This window comes from Bidens hawaiensis, unplaced genomic scaffold (assembly GCF_021521415.1).
Source record: "Bidens hawaiensis isolate Kalapana, Puna unplaced genomic scaffold, B.hawaiensis_p1.1 tig00052162_1, whole genome shotgun sequence".
Lineage (NCBI taxonomy): Eukaryota > Viridiplantae > Streptophyta > Magnoliopsida > Asterales > Asteraceae > Bidens > Bidens hawaiensis.
Window position 1 is genome coordinate 51729 of NW_027499358.1, and position 5917 is coordinate 57645.

The following is a 5917-nucleotide window of genomic DNA, read 5'->3' on the forward strand; positions in this document are numbered from 1 at the left end:
TTCTTCTTTGAGCTTTTAACATAGATTGGGTTACTTAAGTTGTTTTCAACTTCTTTCCTTGTTTTTTTGGAGATGCTTCTACTTCTCCTGTCTATTACAAAGTACTTCTTATTTGATGTGTTTTATTTCATTTTCTACAACTGGGATCCAAAAAAATATTCAAGAATATACCATAAAATCAAAAACTATTTTTTATCAGTAAGTCTATGATGTCAGTTTCTAGTCAACAACAAAAACCCTACCAATTTTCAACAGACACGGTATGTTGTTTCTTTTTGTTTTTAAGCATTTTTAACCTAATAATAGATTCACATTAAGTAACTTATTAAAAATGTTCAAACATAAACTTAATATCCTTAAATCTTAAAACATCCCTAACATTTTTAAAACTAAACTTTATAATTTTAGTAATGCATTTCATCACGAAATTTGGTTATTGTAGTTCTTACTTTGAAAGTTTAGTATTCAAACCACACAACATATCTTATGTCTGGTTAACCGTCCGTTAAGCTAAAAAAAACTTTCAAAATCAATTAGTTTTTTTAAAAAAAAACTTTAAAATGACCCAAATTTTTGTCCACATAAAAAAAATCTGGTAAAAAACCTTTAGAACACATCTACGTTTTCTTAAACTTTAATAAAACCCAATTTTTTTAAACCTAACAATGACATCGGGTAGAAAACCTTTAAAAATCAATTACATATTTGTTCTAGAAAGATGACTGAAAATGTTAAAAAACTAAAACTTAAATCGTTTATTATATTAACTTCCTGTCAATTAAGAGATACATTTTGTAACTTCAATAACGTATAGCAATAAACCTAACAGTGTTGGTAGATGTGTTTTAAATTTTGAACAGTTTTTTTAGATATTTTGTGTGCATGTATGTTGATTAGAGATAAAGTAATTGTGTGGTAAATGTTGTTTTTACCCTTCTGCACTTATAACCCCTTTTTTTAATATAAATATTGTACTAATAATGAGGATTTGATCTCAACCATCCATTACAAGAAATCAATGGCTTAGAAAAAGTTTTCAGGGTTTTCGCAACTGAAGTGGGTTTTTATTTTAACATTTCCATATATATATATATATATATATATATATATATATATATATACATGATACGTTGCAAGTATTAAAATATTTATAATATGATGCCACTTTCCTCTTAAAAAGTTTGGTTTTGTGTATAATATTTACACATCAATGAGATCTTATTTTACATATTCAATCTTATCTTACTTTACTAATAAAAAAAATACTCTGTGACACATGTTAGCTCCATATTAATTCTTGACCATATTTTCAATCCTAAAATCTTAATCTTTAGTTTCTTAATTCTAGATATATTCATGAATTAAAATAATTTATTATTTGGGTTATCAAATAAAACCATGTCATATAATTAACTTTACTATTAAAAATTAATATAATTATGTGTATATTCCGTTGTCAGCTTTTCTATATTTATCGTATAAATTGATTTACTTTCCTTTTGTGATAAATTATTTTATTCTAAGCAGAATTCCAAGATAATAACTAAAATATAATTTGTAAAAGTGTTATTGATAATAATAATAATAATAATAATAATAAAACAAAAATAATAATAATAATATATGTGTGTTAATACACAGTAAGTGTATTTACATGCCATAAAGTTTTTTTTTATTTACATTTATTAGGATTAAGTTAAAAAAAATTTAGTAAAAATTATATGTGTGTAAATTTTATGGATTGTTTTGGCACTTATTATTTTTTATATTGAGTTATTTTAAGCAAATATTCTAATCAACAATTAATATCCATATTGAAATATTTACTTTTCTTCTATCAAAATTAAAATATTGATATCAAAGATTTCATTTAAAAATATGAGATTCAACATACTGACAAAAAATGGGTTTTTAGACTGGGCAACGGGGTTTTTCACCTATAGTAGGTAAAATTCTTACAAAATTTACAATTTAAATAGTTTTCATTTGCACATGCATCTATTAATATGTTTATCTGATATAACTGTTTTCCGTCAAAATATTTTTATTGTATTTTGTAAAAAATTTTATATTATCTTCTTTAGCATCAATTATATTATAAAAAATACTAGAACTTGTCGTTCTCGTGAATGGATGGCCGACTACATTGTACTTGAAAATGATAATCTAGAGGAAATATGATTGGATAACAATAATGGTTTATCTTGTAAGTCAAGACTTAATGGTCTTGAATCTATTTCCTCTATTTTAAGTAAAACAGATACTTGTATTTGAAATACATTATTAAATTAAAAGGTTATATTCCAAATGAGACAACTATTTTTATACATGCATTTACTTTGACTTTTTCCAGATAAAATATTTCTTTTCAAATTCCAAATGAGACAATTTTCAATTGTCGCATGCTTTGCAATGACAATGAATATGAGTCGATGACAGTCTCTTTCTATGGTTGATTTGGTCCTTTGATGTCTTTTTTTTTTCCAGTGAACAACTACATGTTGCATTATCCTAAGTAACGAGCAAATGCGGCTTAAAGTTGTTATTGTTAGATAAACATGGGAAAACTTTTGACAAAACTTCAAATGTTGTACACGAGAAGATTTTTTTTTATTTGTAAATTGTAAATTCAAAACTTCGTTGTACATATAGTACAGATAGAAGTATATATGTAAGTAACAATTTACACATAATTATGTACTTATTGTTTACGTTTAATTGTGTTTTTTTTCCCATCATATTATCAACTGTAATTTAAACATTGATCCATCCCGTATAATTACACGAGGTCTAAATCTAGTGTTATAATATATAAAAAAGTCAATTATATATAAATCACCTCTTGTATAATAAAAAAAAATTAACCCGTTACATCATTAAAACTCCATCTTTCAAAGAAAAAGAAAAGTTAAAAGGAGTGAAGAGATAGTTATCTAAAGCACCACTACCACCATCTCAAAGCATAATGTTTCTAATGGGGTCCCATTAATGGAGATTACTACCCCCCTACTTCAAACATGCCTCCATCGATATGATACTACTTATATAATTAGACATCAGAGATTAGACAATAGACATCAATATAGAGTGCATTGGACGCAATCCCACTCCCACCATCAACTCACTATCTTCATGCCACCTCTCCCACATTCTTCCACCTTTTGGTATCTAAATTAAATTATGCTTGAGTTGAGTACCTTACAAGACCTCCTATATCCATAAACCTATGCATGTATATATATGTGAATGGTATGTTTCACCATGCATGCATGCATCATCACTCCTTTGGTTAAAGTGGCAAGAAATCAATGATGATGAATAAAGCAAAGTGAAAGAGGGATATAGTTGTAAAATAAGTAGTCAAATTAATCAATCAACAGTGAAAAGAAAAAGAGAGTGGACAAATGTTGATCCATGAAACCAATCCATCATCCACTTTGAACTTTCTTTGGGTGCCTTGGGATTCAACATCTACACTTTTGTCTTCACATTCTTCCTTCATGTAAAGTCATCACCAATTTCAAACATCACTAAACAAAAACTTATAATAATAATAATAATAATAATAATATGTATTTATTATTTGTATTTTTCCCTCATATTTTAATAATCCAATAAAAATAACACAATTCCCACATCCCTGAAAATGGATCCCAACCTACATCATCCTCATCACCAGCCAACTACTTTCAACTTCAATTTCAACCTTGTTAACCCACCCAAACCCCACCACCACAAACAACATGGGAGATCCCAACAATAATAATAATAATATTAATCTCTCCGAAATCAAAGACTTCCCCGACAAACAAGAACAACCTCAACCTCCGACCAAGAAACAACAGTTGGCACCCAAACGCACTTCCAACAAAGACAGACACACCAAAGTCGAAGGCCGAGGTCGTAGAATCCGTATGCCGGCTCTATGCGCCGCCAGAATCTTCCAACTCACTAGAGAACTAGGTAACAAATCCGATGGTGAAACTATTCAATGGCTGTTACAGCAAGCCGAGCCGTCCATCATAGCCGCCACTGGCTCCGGTACTATCCCGGCTTCGGTATTAGCCGCCACTGGTGCAACCTCACACGGGGTCTCCATATCCGCGGGTAACACCAGTGGCGGCAGTTGTAGGACCACTTGGCCAATGGTTACACCTTCGGGTATATGGCCAAGTGGTCCTACACCCACATCTGGATTCGGGTTCCAGTCTTCGCCCGCTGGTCCATCGGGCGTTGAAAGCTCGAGTTACTTGCAAAAGATTGTGTTTCCCGGGTTTGATTTGCCCGGGTCTAATATGGGTCAGATGAGTTTTACTTCAATATTGGGTAGTCATAATAATAGTAATAATAGTAATAATAATCAGCATCAACAGCTTCCTGGGTTGGAGCTTGGGTTATCTCAAGATGTTCAATTAGGGGTTTTGAATCAGCAGGCTTTGAATCAGATTTACCAAATGGGTCAAACTAGAATGCATCATCAGCAACAGCAGCAGCAGGATTCAAATGATAATTCTCAAGGGTCAGAGGGACAGGGACAGTAGAATGTTTATTAATGTTAAGTAAATGGTTATATGAATTATGATGCCACCGGAAGCTAAAGTTTAGCACTTTGGGGTTACTGCCTTTATGTATTGCTGTTGTATAATTTGGTAAAAAGAAAGTGATGGATGATGATGAAGTTGGGTCTGTTTACAGGTGCTTCGGGTTCGGGGTTTGTGTTACTGTAAAGAATATATTTTTTTGTTGCCGCATATAGTTGCCTGTGATATGATTTTGCAGGACCATACTAGTTTGGATTTGGATTTGGATTTGGATTGGAATCATGACATTTTGTTGTTTGTTTGCAGATGTATGTCTGTCTGTCTATTACAATATACATTATTGCCGTATTTTGCAAAATTTTTTAGTTGTTTTACACCGTCTTCCTTAATCTGTAATAGATCTTCATCTTCATTGTACTTAATTTGTAACATGAATTTAGAAGATGCATCATAGAAAGGGCAAAAGTGGTTATCTGATGATGGTGATTGCCTGATTGGGATTCTGGTTATTGTAACATCCGACCTATAATACTAACCAATATTGTGTGCTGAGCTCTGATGGATTTGTTTTTTGGTTGCTTCAGTGGAGACTTCTTATGATAAGCACTAATTCTAGAATTACTCCCACCCAAAGCATACTTAATTCTGGACATATCTTCTCGTGCATAGTTGATGCATCCAAAACGTGTTGGTGGTATTTGAGGTTAGACTTTACTTATGAGGTCAACATTTTTCGCGTCTGCTACTGATGTGGATTCGCCTAGTGTGTTACCGTTATATTTTCAAAACCTGTTCTTGAGATGACTTGTGTAAGTGTTTGCATGATTAATTAGTTATTGGAGCAGGTTAGATGATGTCTAGAATAGCATGTTGTGATAGTTATGACTTGTGAGTGGAACTTTTCCACTTTTATCCTCTTTTTTTTTAAGAGTTGGGTCGCTAAGTGGTGGTCCAAGAAATTGCATACAGAATCAGGCAGGTTTTTTGTAGCTCAAAAATAAATATCTTGGATTTGAAACCTGCAAGTTGTTGATAGGTGATTGTATTTTATATAGTTTTAAAAAGATGTAGGTTGTCATTTTATCACTTCTAAGAGAACCCATTTATGTTAATTAGGTCTTGTTCCAATGCCTAAAAGACATCTACATATTATCCTAAATTATTTCTTTAATGACTAGATTAGAATTTGGGGTATTTCAAATAATACTTTATGTTATATATTGTAAATCAAATGAGGTGTTTAAAAGAGTAAGATGGCATATTATTTGAATACACAAAAAGTAAATGCAAATTAAATTCATACAAAATAATCTGAGTGGTTGAGATAAGAAATAAGCAATAATTTTGATTTAGGTGTGGTGAAAAGTTAAAAGGAT

General features: G+C 31.0%; 1 pseudogene; it reads left to right on the forward strand.

Annotated features, from left to right (window-relative positions):
* The first annotated feature begins 2869 nt into the window (after positions 1-2869).
* Positions 2870-4887, forward strand: LOC143599419 (transcription factor TCP20 pseudogene; annotated as a pseudogene).
* Positions 4888-5917: the final 1030 nt, after the last annotated feature.